The sequence below is a fragment of the Camelus dromedarius genome, chromosome 9 (genome assembly GCF_036321535.1).
Source record: "Camelus dromedarius isolate mCamDro1 chromosome 9, mCamDro1.pat, whole genome shotgun sequence".
Taxonomy (NCBI): Eukaryota; Metazoa; Chordata; class Mammalia; order Artiodactyla; family Camelidae; genus Camelus; species Camelus dromedarius.
Window position 1 is genome coordinate 44087452 of NC_087444.1, and position 23086 is coordinate 44110537.

The 23086-nt window shown below is 49.9% G+C and overlaps 1 protein-coding gene and 1 long non-coding RNA gene across 3 annotated transcripts in view; one reads left to right on the forward strand and one right to left on the reverse strand.

Moving 5' to 3' along the window:
* ADGRG1 (adhesion G protein-coupled receptor G1) overlaps positions 1-4254 on the reverse strand; it is a 39006-nt gene extending 34752 nt beyond the window's left edge. The window contains exon 1 of one of the 2 annotated variants that reach the window (XM_010985725.3): positions 4161-4254. The gene's annotated coding sequence lies outside the window, so the exon portion shown is untranslated. The remainder of the gene's footprint in view (positions 1-4160) is intronic. The other variant, XM_064489127.1, reaches the window with a different exon arrangement.
* LOC135322036 (uncharacterized) lies at positions 1769-22772 on the forward strand. The gene is made up of 3 exons (XR_010382292.1): positions 1769-1918; positions 21994-22055; positions 22287-22772. It is a non-coding gene; the product is annotated as an uncharacterized LOC135322036 (long non-coding RNA).
* The last annotated feature ends 314 nt before the right edge of the window (positions 22773-23086 follow it).

Sequence of the window (23086 nt, forward strand, 5' to 3'; positions counted from 1 at the left end):
CTGCAAAGGAGACAGAGATGGGGCCACAAGGGAGGTGAGAGGGCACGTAGTTCCCAGGACACGAGGGAAGACGGGACATCCATGGTACACACAGTGACAGAGGCTTGGGCGAGTGCAAGGACACACTGGGGCTTCTTCCCAGAGGCCTCACCCTTCTCCATCTCTAACCCTTCACCAGGGCAGCCTTGCAAACAGTGAAGAGCTGTGCCCACCTGCGGGAAGAGTCACGGGCAAACACTGCCTGCATGGTGGTGGGTTTTTATTGACAAGAACAGTTCAGGTCCAGGTTTCTCCCCTTGCAAGCTGAGTGGCCTCATAAATCATCGAGCACCACGCCTGGCACACAGTAGGTGCTCAACAAATGTTGGCCAACATCAGATACCAAAGGCCCAGCACTCAACAGTTTATAAAGGCCTTTCATGTCCATTGTCTCTATAAACAGTGATGATTGTTCCTATTTAACAGAGATGGAAACTGAGGCTCAGAGCACTTTTCCAAAGCCTCTCAGCACATCAGTAGCAGAGCCAGGACTCGAATCCAAGTCCTGTGACCTGGCCCACATGTTTTGTGGCCCGTGCTCCACGCCACCTCCCTGTTCATTCCCGTGGGAAAGCCTCCTGGCCAAAGGAGTGGGGGCAGCTGCAGTCCCATGATAACGCCAACTCCCGTCACAGCCACCCCAGCGCCTGGGGGGATGGCATTGCCCATGTGACTCAGCCGCCCTCACAAAGGGAACTGTGTGCCTTAGGCCTGCTTCTCTCACCCACCACCCATCCCCCAGCTGGAGAAGGAGCAGGGAGCCTTACAAACCCAAGACACAGGGATAGCTAGAGACACCATCAGCCATTAAAATGGGACAAGTCTCATGGAGATTCAAGCCCAGGCTTGGGTGCAAGAGGCTGATGCCTGCTCCAGTTAAGGAATGAAAGGCCAGGCCAACAGAAGGCAGAGACCGCCCAGGTCCAAGCTGGTTTTCTGAGGCCTTATTTGGTACTCCAAGGACAGACTTAACACCCTTGGACTCCCTCGGGGGTGGAGCCCAGGCAGGTGCCCTGCCCACATTTACCTGCATCAGGTTTCAAAAGCACTGGGGCTTATGGTCTGGAAAAAGACACCCCCGGATACCAGCCCAGCTCCTGTGTCCACACCTATCTCCATCACTGACCTCTTTCCACTCTGACCCCCTGAAGGCTTCAGACTCAGAGCATATGTGCCACTATTGAGCTCTTATTGTGTACTCAACTTGAATTTTCTCCCACAGTCCTATAGAAGATTTGCTTTCTCCATTTGCTGAAGGAATAGACTGAGGCTCAGAGAGGGAGGGGGCCCAGCCCAAGGTCACACAGGATCTGACTTCAAGGCTTGCTTCCTCTCCCAATACCCCCTTCCCAGTTCCAGTGGCATCTTTACCACATGTCAACAAGAAGTGTCCTTGGGCCTGCCCCAGACAGGCAGGCACGCAGACAGACATCCCCCACCCTCCACGGTCACCATGCTCCCACCCAGGAACACAACAGAGGTCCTCAGACAAAGTTCAGGCTGGCTGGGCCTCCAAGGGCCATTCCTGCTGACCTCCCCAGAAGGCAGACATGCCTGGGTGCCCAGCTACCCGAGATAGGAGGTAGACAGGGCAGCCGCCCCCTCTCCTTAGGCATGACAGAATGTCTGATCTCAGCCCAGCCCCCCAAGTACACTTGGCAGGAGGGTTGGATCCAGCTAGAACAGGCCCGGAAGGTCATTCTGGCCACATTCTTGCCTTCCAGCCTTCAGAAGCCTCTGAGCCCAGGGCAAAGGCAGGCCCACCACAGACAAGCTACAAGGCCTCTCCACAACCCCACTGCCATGTTGCCCGCCTGGGCCACTCTTGCTGTGGGGAAGCAGGTGCAGGGCTGGAAACCCAGAGGCCTAATTTCTTCAGGTAAGACCCTAGCCATCTGTAAGTACCAGGCGTCCCTTTGCAGCTCAAGGGATTGGAGCCGGTAGGCTGGGTGGTGCCTCACCACTCAGCTTTGGAAGCCAGAAATGCAGCCCTTCCTGGCGACGTGACATCCGGGAGAACCCTGAGTGATTTGATCAGAGGCAGCCTTGCCTGGGGAAGACCCAGTGATTGGGAGGCTTCAAACTGCCCCTCAACTCACCTAGACTCCTCCCAGCATTGCCCCCAAAGTCTTCCAAACAGCACAGCATGGGTCCTGGCATCAAACTATCCAGACCTGAGCTTCTGAGCCTCAGTGTCTGCAGGTGTAAAACGGGGACACACAGGCTCATCTGTAGCCAGGGCCTCTGAGTAGGGCAGTAACAGGTGCTGTCACTACCCCAGGCTCTCTTTCAATGCAAATTACCCCCCTTCGGGGAACAGAAGAGGCTTCTGCCTTCTCTATAGGAGTCTCCCTTCCTGAACAAGAGGGCCCAGACAGGCCATCCCAGCTGCTGCTGATGTCTCCATGGTTGTACCCCTTCTGTCAGCAGCGCCCCCAGCCCTGGTCTGTGAAGTTTGGGTGTCAGCTGCTCCAATGCACAAGACTTGGGCCAGGTGGCTCTGGTCAAGGGTGAGGATCGTCACTCCCATGCCAAGGGAGGCAAATGAGGCCCTGAGAGGTTGAGTGACTACCCACAAATTGGCACAGCAGTGGGCAAAGAGAGCAGGATTCACTTTGTCTTGGGGTGACAATGTGCCATCTCACTTGACTGCCACAGGCTCCCCAGGGCCCAGTCTCTCAACCTTGACCTCCCCACGCACCCCACTGCCACATCGCCCCGCCTCCATACACACACCTACTGAAGCCCAACAGAGAACAATGCGAAGGTGTTGCTGCAGGAGACCCACCTGAGGAGTCGTAAGAGGGTGCCTCAGTGTCCTTCCCTGGAAACCAGGGCTGCCGTCACTTCTCTTTTGGTAAAATGGTCAGGTGCACTTTGTGGAAAGACCAGCCTCACCCCAGGAGATGCCCCCAGTGCTTCCCAGAAGCACTGCTTTCCAAACTGTGCCTCTGCCCAGGGACCCCCCCCCCCCCCGGGGCCTCCTCGTAAGTGCTAGGGCACAGATGGCTCAGGAGGTGTAATGGGGTGAGGATGACAGACACTCATTAGTAGGGGCGGCCTAATTAACAGAGGGAACATGAGGGGCCCATTTGACCACCCACACACCCCAGGGAGCCGAGTTGGTCGGCAAAGAGCTGGCCAGATGCCAGGCCCCCTCCCAGCTCCAGCCCCCAGCCTCTGTCGCTACCGTGTAGGGCCAGGAGACTAAGCGTGTGTGGGTGGAGGTGAAGCTGGAAGACTCCAGCTCCCTGCTTTGTTCTCAAACCTCTGTTTCTGCCCACCTCCCTCGAGGCAGACCGCAAAACAGCCCAGAGAAGGAAAGCCTGGTCGGAGGTCCCACAAGAGGCACTGGCAGGGCTGGCCCTTTCCTCCACGATGGCTCCCTGACCCTGCTGTGTCCTGGGCCACCATTTCGGGGTCTCACCACAGAGGCCTGGCCCAGGGCAGGCAAGCGACCATTCGGGGAACAGTTTGACTTTCACCTCCTGCCTCTGGCAGCCAGGGGTTGGCAGGGGGGAGGGCTGCACTGCTGGGTAGGGGGGCTGGGGAGAGGCGGAAGGACCCTGTCCTGGCCAGAGGGACAGGCATATACCCCCAGGCTTGGGCCCTGTCCCCACTCACCTGGGGAGACTGCCCTCATCCTCATCAAAAGTTAAACAACCTGAGCCAACCAGCTCCTAAACCAGTTTCCCATGGGATCCCTGGAAACAGGCTCTAGGCACCGGGAGAGGAAGCCAGCAGAGACACTGGCTGCAGGCCTCCTGCCTCCCCATCTAAACACCCAGGTTTGCAGGCTCCCCTTGACCCCCAGCCCTCCAGTCTCTTCATCTGAGCACAGGGAACACACCTCACACCCTGCTGGCTTCCCTGTGCCAAGATGGCCACCACATAAGCACAGCCAGCCCACACTCAGAGTGGCCGGGGGTAAACCCAGGATAGCCAGAGCCTCCTGATTTGGATCAGCCCAAAACCCTGAGCAGGCCAAGGGCCAGGCCTCATACATGCCTTCAGGCAAGGAACTAGACCTGGGGGTCGGCCAAGGTCAAGTGGGCCAGGCTGGGAGCCACACTCTCCCACCTTTCCCACCCCGTCCCCCACCCCGAACAGCAGATTCTTACCTCAGGTCTGGGCAGGCCCCTGGCTGGACTCTGCCTAGGCTGCCTCCTCCCCTTTCACCTCCTCCAGGGATCACAGGCACCCAGCCTGAGCTTGTCTGGGCAGGAGGCCCCAGGTGTGGCTCCGCCTGCCTGTCCTGCCCCATTTCCGGCTGGCCCCATGGCTGTGCTGCCGCCTCCCTCTCTCATTCCTGAGTTTCCCTGCAGGGGCTGACCTGATCCCTTGGGTGCTGAGTGTCCCCCCCACCTCACCTCAGCCCTTAATGGGCTTTCAGCACCTCTACACAGGGACAGTGGGCGGCTGGCCCACCCATGGACCCTGGATGAGCTGGGGGAGTCGCTGAATGTCTCTGAGCCTCAGCGCCCCCCTCCCCAGGGCTGTTGGGAGTTGCTGCCCCGAACCCCATGCATAATTACCAATTCTGCGAGTGAGCGCTGCCTCCTCTCTGAGCTCATGCCCCACCTAAAGCCTGGGTCCAGATTCACCTGCTTGTAATAAAAACAAGCCAAGAGCCAGCAGCTGGCTGGAGGCAAAAGGCGAAGTCGGGGTGCAGGGGAATGGGGCGAACATGGTCCCCACTCTCAGAACATCCAGCCTCCTGTAAGACATAAAAGGGGAGCTGACACAGACAAAGGGTTGGGGCAGGGATAGGAGCTTCCTCCTAGGAAGGGATTAGGGGCCGCTGCCCCAGGTATCCTGGGGGTACAGAGGAGAGTGGTCCAGTCAGGCTCTGCTTCACCTGCGAGGCCCCCACGGAGGCTCGGGGCACAAACATCCCAGCCTCCTCCTGGACCACTCTCCCCCAACCCTGCCTTCATGGCCCCTGGGCCACACTTCAGACCTCACCTGAAACCAGCCGTTCTCAGGGGGAGCCTTTCAGAGTTCTCACACTAGGCATCCACTCCCTCAGGTGGCTCTGGTTCCCACTCCCACCCCCAATATCCACAATATTGAGAACTGGGCTACCACCTCCTCCAAGAAGCCATCCAGACAGTTGTTGATTCATTTGACAAAGTCTGTGTGAGGAGCCGCTGTGGGCCAGCCCCAAGCGAGGCACTGAGTGTACAGACATGTGCCTTGGGAGCCTTCCCTCATTTCCTCATTGGACTGTGTCTCCCATGGCCCTCTGGGGTCCCCCTCACCTGGGGCCCATCTCCCAGTGTCAGAATCATTTCTTTCCTTGTCTGTGTGTCCTGCCAGATCACCAAACACAAGTCCCAGCAGAGGGACTGGTGTAGGAAAATTCTGGGTGACCAGTGGGTGAAGGAGAAAAAGTAGGGATGAGAAATAGATGATGGATGGATGGAAGGCTAGACAGGTGGACAGATTCAGTCATGCATTTAGGGCCTACTGTGTACCAGGCACTCACCTAGGCACTGGGGACACAGCAGTGAACAGAACACAAAAATCTCTGCCTTCTTAGAGCTGGAGGAGACACATAATAAATCAATAAGTATATAAATAGGAAATACATCCAGTGGTAAGAACTATGGGGCAAAATAAAACAAAGGGAGGGGAAAGAGAATGATGGAGGAGGGAGGGTTGGCTTAGATTTTCTCTGAGAAGGTTGACACTTGACACAGTCTAAATGTGATAAGGGAGGTAGACTTTATGATGTCTGGAGAGCATTCTGTGTAGCAAGAACAGCACACACAAAGGCCCTGTGGTAGGTGGCTGCTTGGTGTGTTTAAGGAACAGCCCAGCATGGCTGAATGAAGGAATCGAGGTAGAGATGAGCCCAGGGAGAAGAAGGAAGGATGGATGGACAGATGGACACATGGGAACAAGGGTGGATTCAGGTCTGGTGAAGTGTTGGAGAGCTCCAGTCCCCTGCAGAAGGATCTAACTGTTGGCCACAGCTCAGATCCATTCCTGGAGGCTAGCCCAGACCTCACTGGGGTTCCCAGCCCCAGATTACCTCCCTCTCTTCACCTGGGGAAATTTCCAACTGCCGATAAGACCTCTGCTCTGACCATGGGCATACGAGCCTGCTCTGCTCAGCAAGATGCTTTGCCACAGATAAAGGGATACCAGGAGAGGTGGGGTGTTGGAGAGAAACCAGCCTTCAGAAAGACAGCCTGACCCCTAAAACCCCAGAGTTTCCCCAGGGCCCTGAGATCTATACCCATGGCCCCAGAGATGCCACCCGTCCCAATAAGGACACCAGGGGAGTCCCAGTGACTTCCTGTATACTCGTCAGTGACTCCCCCACTCCTGACACCCACTCTAACCTCCCCACCACTACTCTGCCTTCAGGGCCCTGGCTTGTGATGTAATCACCAAGCTCTGTCAGGTGAGCAGGAGCGGCTGGGGTTGCAGCTCTGGGCTGGGTGCACTTGGAGGACGTTGCTTAACCTCTCTCTGCGCCTTGGGCCATCTATGAAATGAAAACAGGCCTTCGCCCTGCTTGCCTTCCAGAGGCAAAGATAGGAGAATGGATAGGGTCTGGAAAGTGCCCTGACAGAGCAGCTGTCTGAGGAGCACTTGTGGGGCTGGGAGGTTGGTCTCAAGGATCCCCATCTAGGACCTGTGGATTATCCCATCAACTCCTTGCTATGCCCTGTGAGGTAGGAGCCACTTTTTAATGTGGGTTTTACAGATAAAGGCGGGGTTGGGATGGGGCGAGTGTTAAGTGACACATCTGAGGACATACCCAGGCAGTCGGATCCAGAACTGGGCCCTTTATCTGATCCTGGGTAACCTCACTCTCCCTCTGCTCACCTGCACCCCCACTCAGTGGGGATCCTTAGGAAATACAGACCCCTTCCTTGTCAGGGTAAGGGGGAAGTGTGGAGGGGCATGAAGGGCCACTAGTTGTGACATCTCATGCTCTAGCAGGACCTCAGTCTCAGTCTCCAAGCTCCTTCTGAGAGCTAGTGCTATCCACAAAGTCAGGAAGTGAGCTCCCCATCTCCAGGGGAAACCAAGGTCATGCTCAGCTGGAGTGTTACAGAAAAGATACTTGTCACATCTGTGGGGAGGACTCAGAGTTCTCTAAAATCATTTTCTACTTACAGGTTATTCATGTGGGCCATTTTTTACTAATTCACATATGCGTTCACTAAACTGATAACTGCAGAGTAATTCCTTGGTGCCAAGACCTTCCTTACATTTTCAAAAATAAAATGCCAACAGGGCAGGCAGCAGAGCTGTGACTGGGGATGGGGCTCCAGAGCAGACTGGGTAGGGCATCCCAGCTCCACTTCCCAGTCAATTTGCCTCCCTTCACCTTGGTTTGCTTATCTACAAAATGGGGGTGATGGCAGCATCAATCTATGAAGTTGTCATGAAAATTAAATGAGAAAATGCTAAGTGCTTCCAACAGTGGCTGGCACGTGGTCAGGGCTCAGTCAATGTTCGCCACATCCAAATGCAGAGGGGAGTTCAAGTTACTTACTCTATAAGGCCCTTTCCTGTCTTCAGTGTTGCCTCTGTATTGAAAGGCACTGGGCTCTTCCTCCTTTTTGGTCACATCTAGAAGTAGGTGACCTCCATGGCCAGATGTGGGTTTACAAGCCCACGGCCCTCCCTGTGCTGGGATGGGTAGAGAGGTAGCCAAGGGCATTATCCTGCTTCCCATGAGGAGTTCATGCTCCACCATCTGCATCCTTGGTCACATACCCTCTAGGTTCCATCTGTACCCAGTCACCATCTACACTGTCTGAGGATCAGGAGAACTGGTTCCAGTCCTGGGTCTGTCGCTCACAAGCTCTGTGGTGCTGAGCAGATCAGGGCCCTTCTCTGAGCTTCAGTGTTCCCATCTGTGAAATGGGAATGATATGAGAACCAATCCTGCAGTGTTTTCAAATTACATGAGGAGACTTGGGGCAGGGAACCACTCTGAAACCACTTTGCCAACCAAAAGGCTCATTTCACCATCCTAGCCACTCTGACGGGTTTTGTCCCCACTTTACAGATGAGACTGAGGGTGACCCAGAGAGAGCAAGTCACCCAAGCCCACATGAGTCAGCAGCATCAGGCTGCAACCCTGGCATTCCGTGACACCGCAGGAGCTGTCCTTGTGCAGTCTCAGGGGGCCTCTCCAGGTTAAGTTGACTGAGTCCTACCAGGGTCAGGATGGGGCAACTGAGTCACGTCCTCCTGGGGCGTTTTCTGCCAGGCCTCCCCACGTCTCCGTCGAGTCTGCACTCACTGGGTAGCAACCAAACACAGGAAATGGGTACAAACCAGATGTTAAGACTGTGGGGGCGGGAGCTGTGGGCCTAGAATGGGGCAGCACATGCCTGGCCTAGCTCTAGGCAAAGAACGGAAGGCATCTCATCACAGCCCCAGCACAGCCCTGACCTGCCCATGGGTCTCTTACTGAGACCAGGCGTCCATCCTCTCTCCTGATATCCCCACCCCCATCTCTGCCCAGACAAATTCCACTCTGCCCCCCTTATGGCCAATTTCAAATGCCCTTCCTCCAAGAAGCCCTCTTGGAGTTTTCTCATCCTTCCCCACAGGAAGTCAGCCTCCGAACCTCTGCCAGGCAGGAGGAAATTTCCCCCTCCACTCCTCTTGAGTTCTTGTGGTTGGACTAATAATAAAACTAACACGAGATGGATTAATGGAGAAAAAGAAACAAATTTTTATTTGTGTGCAGGGAGGTCTGAGAAATGGGGCCTAAGAAGTGGCAAAAGCAGGCAGTTTTAAACTTTTTAGAGAAATTTGTGAGGAATTGACAGGACAAAGAAACTTAGGTGTAGGTGCTTAATTAATGAAAAATCTAAACAGAGTTTAGGCCTGGGGTAATAAATTAAAGAACTAACAAGGTTTGTTCATCCAGGCCTCTGGACCCTGAATTCCCTATCTCTGGCGATAAGGATGTCCTTCCATCTCCAGAGGCAGGAAGGGCACCTTTCACATGAGAGATTTGTTTCCTGCTTTCAGGCGGATGGAAAGGGGTCAGAGCTTTCTTCCTGCATCAGCTGCTTCTCAAGCACCTTTAGTCCAAAATAATCAATATGCCAGTGTGGCACATTTGGGGGCAGCCTGTCCCAAGCCCCAAAACCTCAAAAGTCCTATAGCACTTAACCTACAAGAATACTAACATCCAATTCTCTTGACACCTCTCTGTGCCAGGCCCTTTCCTTAAACTCTGCATGGATTGATTCATTTAATCCCCACAACAACCCTACAGAGGGGAGCTATTATTTCAGACAAGAAGACTGAGGCCCAAAGAGATTTGGTGACCTACCCCAGAGCATATCACCAATAAGTGGCAGAGCCAGGATTTGAACCCATATCTGTGTTGGACCATGATTTGTATCTCTATGCAACTTCTTGGTAAAAGTATTTCATTCATTGATTCAACAAACATTTTCCAAGTGCCCACTAAGTGCCAGGCCTTATGCTAGGCTCTGTGGACATGAGACAGCCACCACCTCTGCTTTCATGGAGTTTATAGCTTGATGGGGTAAGGGATAAAAGAAAATCAATGAAATAATTAATAGAGTAATTTAATAAGTATGAAGAAAAATGATTACATATAATGGAAAGGCAATGAAGGCAGCAAACCAAAAAACATAAAGGCAGAGATGGCATGCAACAGGGACCTGCTTTAGTCAAGTAATCAGGGAAGGCTTCTTGTAACAAGGTCCTGATGGATGAGGAAGAGTCGGCCTTGGAAAGACTGGGCCTGAGGCACAGAGTACCAGGCAGAAAGAACAAAATGTGCAAAGGCTCAGAGTGGGGAATGAGCTCAGAGTGTTGGGGAAGCAGGCAGCTGGTAAGTGTGGCTGGAGCACAGGGGCAAGAGAAATGAGAGCAAAGAGCAGGGTTGTGAAGACAAGGAGGGAGGTGCAATCTTGGTCCCAGAGCAGTGGGAAACTATTGGTGGATTTAAGCAGGGGAAGAGGGTATCAATTTTGGGGGGGGGGTGGGGGGGGTTGTACAGAATTACTTTAATTGGTCAACTTAAATTAGAGTTTTTCTTTTTTTTTTAACATTGTTTTATTGAATTAGAGTCATTTTACAGTGTTGTGTCAAATTCCAATGTAGAGCACAATTTTTCAGTTATACATGAATATACATATATTTACTGTCACATTTTTTTTCACTGTGAGCTACCACAAGATCTTGTATATATTTCCCTATGCTATACAGTATAATTTTGTTTATCTATTCTACATATGCCTGTCAGTATCTACAAATTTTGAACTCCCAATCTATCCCTTCCCACCCCTCTCCCCCTTGGCAACCACAAGTTTGCATTCTATGTCTATGAGTCTGTTTCTGTTTTGTATTTATTTTCTTTTTTTTTAGATTCCACATATGAGCGATCTCATACAGTATTTTTCTTTCTCTTTCTGGCTTACTTCACTTAGAATGACATTCTCTAGGAACATCCATGTTGCTGCAAATGGCATTATGTTGTCATTTTTAAGGCTGAATAGTATTCCATTGTATAAATATACATCTTCTTTATCCAGTCAGAGGGTATCAATTTACATTTCAACAAGAGTAGCTAAAGGATTAGGCTCTGTCCTGACCAGGTCAAGGCTACTAATAGAGGTAACTAGGCACCAAGCAGGAACCCTGCAGAAGTTCCTCCAGGCAGAGAGTGGGGCGGCCTCCCATTTCCTATAGGGGGGATACACTGACTCTGGTCCACCCAGGGTAGTTCGTTCCCACAGAGCTGGAAGGCAGTCTGTCTGTCTATCTACCCATCAGCCCTCTGCAGCCTGGGGTCCAGAACAGGCCTCTCCCATATCACACTAGTATCGAGAGCTAAGTTGTAACTTCTGGCTCTCTACAAATTGTTCGGACATAAATATTGATATTTTCATTTACATCAACAAGACAAAAGTGAAACAATGAAGACATGTTGGAACTTCACTTGTTCGTCGATGACATGAATGATTTTTTGCTAAATGGGATAATAGTCCTTGAATACTGGAATCCTTGCTGACTCAGATAATTGCTTTTGAATACATTGCTGAATGGGATAAGAGTTTTCCTTTGTTTTGTGCTGTTCATGATGTGATGACCACAGATGTGACACACTTGATTGAATGTGCCTTGTTAACATTTTCCCCACCACTTCCTTAAGTCTATCTAGATAGTCAGCAAAAAAATAAATCAAGGCCCAGTTTGTAGCATTTGCAGATCTCCATGGTGTAAACACTCCTGCCACAGCCAATTTCAAGATACAAGCATTGACTGTGGAATTGGAGAGAAGATGTGCTGTGGCTCACCATTCTATAGCATGTCTACTGTACCAGAGCAGTGGATGTCAATAACCACAAGAGCACAGATGATTCGTGCGCTAGTGCTCCCGTGCGTGACAAAGTACCTCCAACTGGGCAGCTTAAACAACTGAAATGTATTGTCTCACAGTTCTGGAAACTGGAAGTCTAAGATCAACATGTCAACAGGGCTGGTTCCTTCTGAGGGCTGTGACAGAGAATCTATTCCATGCCTCTCTCCTAGTTTTTGGTGGTTTACTGGCCGTCTTTGGTGTTCCTTGGTTTGTAGAAGCATCACTCTAATCTCTTGCCTTAATCTTTATATGACATTCTCCCTGTGTCTGTGTCCAAGTGTCCCCCTTTTATAAGGACACCTGTCATATTGGGTTAGGGCCCACCCAAATGATCTCAGATAAACTTGATTCCCTCTCTAAAGATCCCCATCTCCAAATAAGGTCACAAATGGAAATACTGAGGGTTAGGACTCCAACGTATGAATGGATTGGTGGGTCACAATTCAACCTATATCAATAGATAATAACAAAATGTGACATCATAATTAGACAGTAGTCTATTTTGAGTATTTATTGCTATTTTTAATATAATTAAGTTTATGTTATTTAATTCCTAATAGTGGCTGTGTTTACCAACCAACAACCAGCTCTTGCAAGCCAGTACAAACAGGCTCCAACACACCAATGGCTCTTGCCTCCCCTCAGCCCTGTCCCAAACCCCAGCTGACCTATAGGCTCAGATGACGGACAGGTCTGGAAAGTGGGTTTAAGTCCTGAACATCTTCTCTGAGGAACCTGAGAACCTGGGCTTCTGACCAGGGAGGGGCTCCTGAGGAAAGGATGCTCCCATGACAAGCTGGGTTCACAGGGCTGCCTAACCCTAACTTCCAAGAGCTGGGAACAGTCCAAATGCCCAGCACCAGGAAATCGCTCAGAAAGCACAGCCCAGCTCTGCACCCCTGCGGTGACCAATCATCTCTATTTGCCCAGGACTGTCTGTTTTAGTTCTGGGTCCCAGGAAATGCCTCAGTCCCTGACAAACTGGACAGTTGGCCATCCCCACTCATTCATATGGTAATGACAAAAAAAATGCTTATAAATACTAAATTCAGTGAAAATAAGAAGAAAACAAAGGTGGCATCTTCACCCGTCCCAGGGACCTGTTTCTCTGCTCTGAGACAGGGCTGGTACCGAGGGACCACTCAGAAACTGCAGAGTCAGTGGTGGCAAATTTGTGTCTCTGGGTCCAGCTTACGAGTAAGTGTGGGACACTGGAGCCGGTTCAATTTCAGCTCTACCACACACTTGCTGTGTGACCTTGGGGAGGTGACCCAGCAGCTCTGTGCCTCAGTGTCCCCATCTGTAACCTGTTCCTACCCTCTTGGGTGGTTGTGTAGCTTCAGTGAGATCAATCACAGAAAGCACCGTGCTGGGCGTGCTGCAAGCACTTGAGCGATGCTGTTAGGAAGCAAAGTCAGTTGGAAGGATTGTGGGTGTTCTTTTCCATTTTAGAATTATTTCCATTATGGCTGCTCTAAAGTTGTTTGCACAATACAATCAAAGCAAAACAAAAAGCATACATATCTGCGGACATGGATGTATATAAATAGAGCCTGAAACCAAATGTTACACTGGTTGTGGGGTGGGGAGTGAGGGGCTGCTCCCCGGATGCGGTGGCTGGCCCCAAAGCTTGCCATTAGAACAGCTGACAGGAGATGCAGCTGAGGCCTCGCTGAGGTTACCCCAAACCATGTCAGAGCTAAAACCTGAGCAGGCAGCTCCAGTTGAGGAAAGAGGAGGCAGGCAGTCTCCTGAGTCAGAGAGGGTGTCTTTTGTTTCCGGGGAAGCCCAGCACAGGCACGACTCAGCCCCACCCCCACAGCTGACACAGATTCCATTCCCCTCAGCCCTCACCTTGTCTTGCAGACAGCAACTTGGGACTGCCATGTCCCCACAGGTAGGAAGGTCTGCTCCTGTACACAGAAGGGGCAGCCACGCTCTCCCAATCTGCTTTTTCATTTGTCTCTGAACTCCTAACCTAGTATGAAGTATGTCTTGTGCAGGGTGGGCAGAGGGAGCAGTACCTAGGGTACAAAAAGGTGCCAATAACCCTGCACCTCACTCTAACCCGCCTGGGACTCTGATGCAGACTCTGTTATTATCTCATCTCAAAGTCAAAACAAAACAAACCACAAGGCTCAGAGAGCAGAATGTTACTTGCCCTGGAAAGTAGCAAAGCCAAGATGTGTAGCCAGACCTACCAGGCTGCCGTGCCCACTGGCTTAACGACTGAGCCATCCTCTCCCTGGGCACATGACACCTGGCTGAAGCCCAGGTGACTGGCATGGCAGGCAGCATGCTGAAGCTGAGTTTGTAGGCTGGAGCTGGGCTCTCAACTCTGTCCAGGCTCACCAGGTGACCTTGGTCAAGTCCCTTCCTGTCTCTGTGCTTCAGTCTCATTGTCTGGGGAAGCTGATGGCTGAACTGGAGCAGGAGTTACAAACCACAGCGCCCCCCCACCCCCCGCCCAGGGCCAAACAGGGCAAGCTCATGAGAACAGGAGGGAAGTCAGGGGTGGGGGGAAGACCATAGGTAGTGGAGAAGCCTGGGTTGAACTAGAGAGTACGGGCCATCTTGGGGAGTGCTGCCCAGCACCAGCCAAATGTCACTTGAAGGGATTTGGGCCCAGTGTGGCCTGATCCTTCAGTTTTTTGAGAAGAGTCAGAAATCTGATTTTTATATGACAATCTAAATTGTTAACAGTTAAGATTTAATTCAAATAGATTTAAAGCCCTTTGAGAGTCAAAGCCTATATAGAGCCAGACACTGCCCATTGGTCTCCAGCTGACAACCCCCGGACTCCATGTCAGACCCTTTGGTGTTCCCCAATATCCACTGGCCCCCTTCTAATGGAATAGAACCTCATGTTTTTAGCTGGGTTCATAGCTTCCCAGAATAAAGACATCATTTCCCAGTTTCCCTTGCAGCTAAGTGTGGCTACACAAGTGCATCTATCTGCCCAATAGGGAGATCACAGAAGCTAACATCTATATGGGTCATGTGCTGTTGTAAACACATTACTATGGCAACACCTTAAGGCTCACAGTAGCCCCACAGCAGATACTATCTTATCCACTTTTTCTAGATGAGGAAAATGAGGCAGATGCTCAAGTTCACACAACCAGAGAGGAACAAGGCCAGGATTCTCCCCCAGGCAATCAGCCTTCCTATCTCGGAGGGTCCTGTCCCTCCAAAGGAGTGTGGGCTTGGCAGTAGAAGGAATAGAGTTCCAGACAAGGCCACATGTCCTCTGGTCCCCAGCACAGAATCTGGCCTGGCCAAGAGGCCCCCTCCCCAGTGAGGGGGCAGGAGAGCACCGTGGATAAGAGCCCAGACTCTGGAGCCCCCACGATAAGCAGTCACTCCTGTGTAAGCCTCCAGTGCCTCAGTGTCCTCTGTCTCTAAAGTGGGCACATCAGGAGCTCATGCCTCGCAGGCATAAAGGTGCATGTAAAGCACTAAGCCCGGGGCCTGGCAGAGGCTGAGGGCTGGAAGGTTCAGGACTGTTCTAGCCCAGCTGACCCACCAGGAAACCAGGGAGAGTTTGAGTCTTGAGGGGCCTGTAGGGATGTCTCAGCCCACTTGTGTCCAGGCAGGCACCCGCAAGGGCTCAGAAAGCGTGTGTCCTAAGCTCCTCCCCAGAGCAGCCCTGGCCTGACCCTGAATCTGCAGGGCTCCCAGGGGGCCTCAAGGAACCCCTGCTGGGACGTGAGGACCAGACTGGCAGAGGACAAGCTTGGAGAGGCTGAGGCCCAGCCAGGATCACCCCCACCCCATTTAAAAGGCCCCTCTGTGCCAGTCCTGCCCTGCCCCCACCTGCCATCTGCCTGGTCTCTGGGGTCTTGGTCCCCTCAGCTGCTGGGTTTGCTCACATGATGCCCCATCTGCTGTGAGTCAGAACGAGGGGTTCACTGGGCTGCCTGGAGGATGGGATAGGGGGTGCTAAGCCCTGCAATTCAGGAAGAGGAGGAGGCATTGAGGTTTGGGACTGTGGGCCTACATTTCCCCCATCCCCCTACCTGCACCCCCAACATCCCCACTGCCTCCTCCATGCCATCCCTCAGGGCCCTGCCACATAGAGAAGCCACCTTTATCCCTGAGAGGGGCGCAGCCTCTACCACCCACCCCCACACTGCTCTTGCTGAGGATGAAGTAACCCGGGGTCCAGCTCAGCTGGAACACAGTCCATGTGACCCCCTTGGTGGCTGTCCCTGCCCTTCCCCCACCATCTTTGTCAGGTTCTGCAAGGAAAACCACCCCACAACACACAGACCTGACCACAGCTCTGCCGCCTCTTTCACCTGCCTTTTCCCTGGGCTGGGCGGCCACCTCCCGCTCTGCCCCAGCCCTGCATTTCCTTGTTTTCCCCACTCAGACTGCTTCTCTCCAGGCTGAAGAGGCCTCCACGTCTGGACTCCTGGGTACTCATCCCATGGCAGCTGTGTGACCTCTAGCAAATCACTGCCCTCTCTGGGCACCTCTGCATCCAGACCCAAGGCCTCCCGCCGCAGTTTCTGAGTTAACTGGTTTTGGATGGTACCCAGCATTAGTAATTTTTTTTACGCCTCTCCCACCAAGTGACTCAACTCTAGTGTCAGGGAAGGGGGAGGGTGGTGTTTTCTTCCCGAGGGTCAGGTGTCAGGCTCCCATTTCTCCACCTGCCTCAGTCACTGGCTCAGCCTCTCCCCTGGAGGTGTAGGGTACCTGGAGGCAATGATCCGGAAGGAAGAGGCCCCAGAGGGTCAAAGTCTGGGCCCGTCAGCAGTAGACAATGAAACCCTGGCTGGCCAAACACTCAGAGGCTGCACCTGCTGCTCCACAAACACGCCTCTGAGCAGCAGGAGCCGCAGGGTCAGCCTCCAGCAGGCACTCAGCCAGGCCCACCCCACCCCAGCCCTGTTGAGCTTCTGCCAGAGTGAGAGGGGCCGCTACAGGCCAAGAATGCAGCACAGTCACCCATGGGGTGGGCCACAAGACATCACAGAAACAGCCCAGCCCTGGAGACATGCAGACCAGGGGTCCTGTCCCCCTTCCATCACTGACTTGCAGTGACCTTGGGCAAGTCCCTTTCGACTGAGCTGCAGTGGGCCTTTTCTTAGCAACAATACGGTAAATAAAGTGCCCAGCCCAGGGTCCAGCCTAGAGTTAGAGCAGCAAACAGCACCACAACAGGAAGAGAAAAAAAAAAAAAGATAAGCTGTTTCTTCTTTCCAGTGCTTGCTGAAGTCAATAAATAATGTGAAGGTTAATAAATCAAGAAATAGCAGTAAAAGCATGTTATTTATTGCCATAGAGGTAACCACACATGAATTAAAACTGTTAAGTGGTTGGCTCTGAGGAAGGGGTTTTCAGGAAACTGGGCCTTTTGATAAGTAAGTCCTTTATTACCAGTTCATGTTTTTTAATATCTATTTCTTAAAAGTATTTATTAAAAAGTGACTCAGCCTCTCCAATGTTGTTTTGAGAGGTCACCACTCTTAACAGAAGTATTTGGGGCTGATAAGGCCAAAATCAGTTCAAGTGCTCAAGATGTAGAGTCAGGCTGCTGGGGTTCAAATCCGTGCTCTGCAACTTGACTAGCGTGCCACCTTGGGCAAGTTACTTAACCATTCTGTGCCTCAATTTCCTCATCTACATTCCATGCTGCTGGCATATATAACTGTGAGACATTATTATTATGGATCTATAACTCATATATGCAATTGGTTTAAAAAAATAAGATCATTATGCTATACATAGTTTTTTGTAACTTGCTTTCTTTTTTCTTGCCAAGATATAATGGATATCATTCCAGATCAGTACGTAGAGTCCTATTTCATTCTTTCTAATTGAGGCAAGAATTCCATTGCACAGAATGTAGAACTGATTTATCCATAACTTCCTACTGAAGGAAATTTAGGCAGTTTCCAATTTTTAGTACAATATGCTTTGCAGCAATGAACATATATTTTGGGGCACATGTGTGGCTATTTCTGAAGAATAGATTCCTAAGAGAGGAACTGCTGAGTCAGAGTTTGTGCAGTTAAAACTTCTATAAACTTTTATAGCTCAGTAGTAGAGTATGCATGAGGTCCTGGGTTCAATCCCCAGTACCTCCGTTAAAAAATAAATTAAAATAAGCCTAATTACCTCCCCACAAAAAAATTAAAGAAAAAAAACTTTTATAGATACTACTAAATTGCCCTCCTTAAATAGTACCCATTTAGATTCCCACCAATACTGTGCGGAAGTGCCGATTTTTCCCATACTCACACCAATGTTTCTTAACTTTTGCTGATCTGGAGAGGGCTAATGTCATTATTTTCATGTACCTATCTATAATTGTGAAGGAGATCAAATACCTTTTCATATTTTACTTTCCACTTTGTTTTCTTCTTGTGTGAAACAAATGTGTACATCCCTTACCCATTTTCAATTGGGCTTTTTGTCCCTGATTTATTTTTCTGACAGGTTTGTAGGACCTCTTTTCATATTAAAAATCTTAATTCTTTGAATGTATATGCATGACTAGAACATTGCGCTGTACACCAGAGATTGACATGTTGTAATTGCCTGTACTTCAATTAAAAAAAAAAACAGAAAAAAAACAGAAAAAACTTAATTCTTTATTACATATGAGCCAACATTTTCCAGTGATCTACTGCATACCTTTTAGCTAAATTCTCTATGTCTTTAGTCATAAAAAGTTTCACATTATTTTTTGTCAAACATCTTTATGAATTTCGGCCTTTGTGTCTTAGCTTTTTCTGGTTGGAATTTATTTAAAATATTCTTCTATATTTTATTTTAATACTTCTATAGTTTTTCTTTAACATTTAATCCATCCATCTTTAATCCATCTGGAGTGCTTATAAGTGTATATATGGCATGAGGTAGGAATCTAATTTTATTTCCTTCTAAATGAAGAACCAATTGTCCCAAACAATACTTATTGATTAATCCATCCTTTCCTGGCTGACTCATGATGTCCCTCTGCCAAATGTAACTCTGACATTTTAAGCACCCTTGTTGAGACTGGCACATGACAGAACTCTATAAAATGTTGACTTTGGAAGTAACTGAAGTGACAGCTAAGTGACACCAGCATACACTATCATGCAGCAAAGCACAGGTCTCAGAAGTTAGAACTGGCAGTGAATATGAGTGGCCCCTGACATAAATGCATATTTGTGACTTTGGTTTTTATATTGTTTTCAAATTGGCTTTATCTACCTGCAATAAAATTTCCACATTTTAAGTGTACAAGTTGATGGCTTGACAAATGTGCATGCTCATATAGCAAACACCCCAATCAAGATATAGAGCCTTTTCGTCTTTCCAGAAAGTTCCTTCATGCCCCTTTGCAGTCAACTTCCTCTCCACTCCCACCGCAGGCAACTATGATTCTAAACTGTGTGCATGTAGTACATTGATAACATTTTTAGAGATATAAATAACCCAGCTGCAGCAGGAGCCTGTTGGCTGTGGAGGAAGACCAACTTCCCCTCTGGGAAAGGACTACTCTCTTGAGACTGACAAACACCTCCTTGGACTTGTTTGGTTAAGGAGGGTAGGGGGTCAAGGGGGTGACAGGGGAACCCAGGCCAGGTCTCCTCAACTTCAGGCAGGCAAGTTTGTCGTTTTTCCCTCCAAGTCTAGAAATCAAATCTGCCAAACATTCACTTAATATTTTCTTTTAGAACTATGGATCTTTTTAAAAACATTTTTTGATGGAGGTATTGGGGATTGAACCCAGAACCTCATGCATGCTAAGCATGCGCTCTACCACTGGGCTGTACCCACCCCACTATGGCTCTTCTTAAATTTAATTCAAATCATTGCTTTTAAAAGAAAACACAATATTCCTTTGTTAAATGACCAGGATCCTATGCCATACTTAATGAAAAGCTATTCGTAAGAATAAAATTAAAAATTAATCTCCCTGTGCCACCTAAAATCACATTCATATTGCCTCTTATGGAGAGAGCTGCCGACACAGAAGAGGTAAGTGAGCAGCAGAGAAAGAATCTGGAACTTGAGGGTGGAGGCTGTGACTTGAGGGCCAGAAGCGTAGCTGCAGGGGACAAGCAGCCTCAGCAGATCTAAGGACCGGAGGCCTTTTTTTCACTAAAGCAGTGGAGCTGTTTTAGGAACAGACCTGAGTCCACACACCCTTGCCTGTAAACCTGTGAGGAAGTCAGGTACCAGTTTCTCAGCTCTCAGGTTCTGGGACCTTCCAACCACAAAAGGAAACATGTACTTGAAGGGTCACTAAAGAAGAAAATACTTTTGGAGTCAGAGAGACCAGGATCCATTTGTACTTAGTCATGTGTTCTTGGGGAAGAGAATAGCCTTTCTAAGCCTCAATTTCCCCACCTGTAAAATGGTCACAACAATAGTACCTCACTTTAAGGACTGAGCTGATGAGGTTTGCAAAGCACACGCACCTCTTGGCACAGAGTTGGCTCTCTGCAAATGAGAATCACTTATGTTTTATCTTCTCTAAGATCTTTGAGGATGCAAACCACAGATATCAGCCTTTGCCTAAGTGATGAAGTAGCTAATGAAATCAGTCCCTCCTGAAAGAAGCGGCTCTGGCAGTCACCAGCTTCATTAATGAATTGCTCGTTAAAGTTCTTCCTGTTTGGCTGATGGGTGCAATTAATTGCCTGCAGCTGGTGGCCCTAACTAAATGGTAATTAATTCGGGGATTGGTCTGGAGGCAGGACAGGATTGGGGTGTATGGGGTCCCAGGCCACAGGAGGGGTTGCTGAGGCACCTGCTCTGGCCTATCCCGAGGTCTCTGGATATAGAGGCTTGGGGCCTGACTCCAGCCCCTGAGGCCTGGCCAGAGGGGGCCTTGGTGAGTGGGAATTACTTTTTGCACTGAGCTGTGCCAGGCCCTGGGGGGATTATCTCAGGTAATTCTTCCAGCCCTGGCCTGCCATGTTGGGCGCTGCTGCTCTGGCCATGCACAGGTGAGGAGCACTGAGGCTAACAGAGGGCAGACAATGAGGTGTCAGGGCAGTGCTCCCTGTGCCCACACTCAGTGCTGCCTTTCCCCTGTGGTGGGGGCAGGCGGAGATCAGGACCACACACCAGGAGGGGCAGACACATGTCCTGATGGGCAGGCCATGTTGGGCCCTTGAGACTTATGTACGCTGTTCCTGGTCCCATTTCACTGATGTGGGACTGAGGCCCAGAGAGGGGCAGGGACTGGCCTGAGGCACAGAGTCAGAAGCCACAGCCTGGGTGTCCTACCTCAGCTCAGGGAATACAGTTTGAGCAGGGCTTGACACGCCAGCCTGGGCTGCCCAGCCAGGGGGCTACAGTGAGTTCTCACCCCTCCCCCTCGCGAGAAGCTACTCACCGAAGCCTGCTGTGGGGTAACACCTTCTTAAGGCAGCTGGTTTGAGGCTGCATGTTCTCAGCTGACGGGTTCCTGGAAGGCAGCTTTAACTGATCATCCACCCAACATCCTCCCAGCCCTGCCCTATCGGCTCCTTGAGTCACCTCAGCAACTAGGATCCCCAAACCCCACAAACCTTGAGGCCTGGTCAGAACACCCCTTGCCAGTGAGATGGAGCCGAAGGCAGGCAGAGGGATGACTGGCCTTTCCCCTTGGTTCACCAACAGGGAAAGCAAGGCTCAGAGAGGGAAGAGACCAGGCCACAGTCACACAGGTGGTCAGTGGTGGCAGAGTTGGTACTAGAACCCTGGAGTGCCCCCTTCCAGGTCAGGGAGCCAGTCAGTGGCCTATTGGGTGGCTTTGGTGGAGTCTCTGCCCTCTCTGGGTCTCAGTTTCTCATCTCTAAAATGAAGGGTTGCATGAGATTAAAAGAGCAAAGGCAGCACTAGTATCATGTCTCTTCTTTTCAGTTTACGTGGAGAAGTGCATGAAACAGTTTTTAATCATACAATTTTTAAAAAGATTTTATGTTCCAGGTGCTCTCTTAAGAGCATTACAATTAGTAACTAGTTTATTCTCCTATCAACTCTATAAGCTAGTTACTATTATGATTATCCCATATTGCAGACCTGGAAACTAAGGCCTGGAGATGGTAGATAACTTCCCATGGTTACACAGCTCAAACGTGAAGGAGCTGGGATTTCCAACCAGCCAATGCTTTCATCAGCCCACGGCCCTGTGCCCATCCATGGAGGAGGAGGCAGGAGGTCCTTAGGGCAGCAGTCTGGGGACAGGTGGACATAGGTGAGGTCACTTGGAGATATGCCAGTAGGCGGGGAGCTGGGCTCCACCCTCCTACCTCCCCAAGGAAGGGAAGGCATCTGATCTTTCCCTGAGTCCTGCTGGCCGTATCTAACTCACTTCTGCTCACACCACCTCAGAGGACACAGCCTCCTGGCAATAGTACACTGAAGAGGTGACAAAATGTAGGCTGGATGTATGTAGAGACTGCCATTGCGAAGAGAACATTTTCTTCTATGCAACCCAACACAAAAAGTCCCCTCAGACCCTCAAAGTCAGTGGAACTAAAACTGACCTTAAGATATTTGTTTCCAGTGATGCCACACTTTCTCTTCCCCTTGAACACAGTTTAAAATCCTGAGTAACTTTTTTTTAATTACAGTGCTAAAAGGATTGTGAGAAATCAGCAGGCTGAATTTGAAGAGAAAATATAACCCCAGAGAGGTAAGCAAAATAACAGAACCACCAAAGTCACTTCTGTATGAAGGGTATTGGCAGATGCCATCCACTTGGCCTTAAGTCTGGGGGCTTTCAGAGGAAGCAGGACAGAAGTTAAGGCCAAGGGTTGGTCAAGGGAGGGGAGTCTTAAAGCAGACCCTCCCCATGTAGGTTAGGACCCCTTCCTCAGGAAAAGGGTAAGCCAGAACTAAAGCCTGTCCCTCCTCTTGCCTCCAGAAAGCAATTTGGGACTGAGAGGAGCAGAAGAGAAGGGGCAGGGGAAGAAGCCCGTCTGAGAACTGGTAGCCACAGACTGACCCGCATGCGCTTTGCCACCCCAGGCACAGTAGCCTGGGGGAGACAAGGAACCTCAAGCTGTGAACCTGGTCTGAAATTTTTCTACCTGTAAGTGTCCCAACTGCCTATATAAGAAACAAATACAAGGCTGGAGGGGGCCACGTCCATTCCAGACCTTGGGGAAAGCCCCACAAATAATTTTTCAAAGCCAGTAACCGTAACCAGGTCAAAAATGACAAAATACATAAAGACAAGAGGGACTATAAGTCAGAACCAACAGAAGTAGAGCCATGATTACTGAAGATACTGTAATTATCAGACAAAGAGGATAAAGTAATTACCCTTACTATGTTCTAAAAAAATGAACAAGCTGAAAATAACTTCAGAGAATAGTAAACTACAGAAAGTGACATGGCATTTTTTTAAAGAGCCAAAGGAAATTTCTAGAAACTTGAAGATAAATCAGAAGAAATTATCTAGAATGTACTCCATACAGACAAAAAAAAAAGAAAAAAAGAAAAAAAGAAAAGAATGGTAAGAGGGAACCATGGAGGATATAATGAGGGGAACATCTAACATATATTTAATCAGAATCTCAAGGAAAGAGAATAAATAGGTCAAAGGAAATATTTAAAGAGATAGTGACTGAATATTTTGAGTATTTTCCAGAATTGATGCAAGACACAAGTGGCCACAAATACCAGTGGCCCAGAAAAATCTCAAACAGAACAAAGAAACTG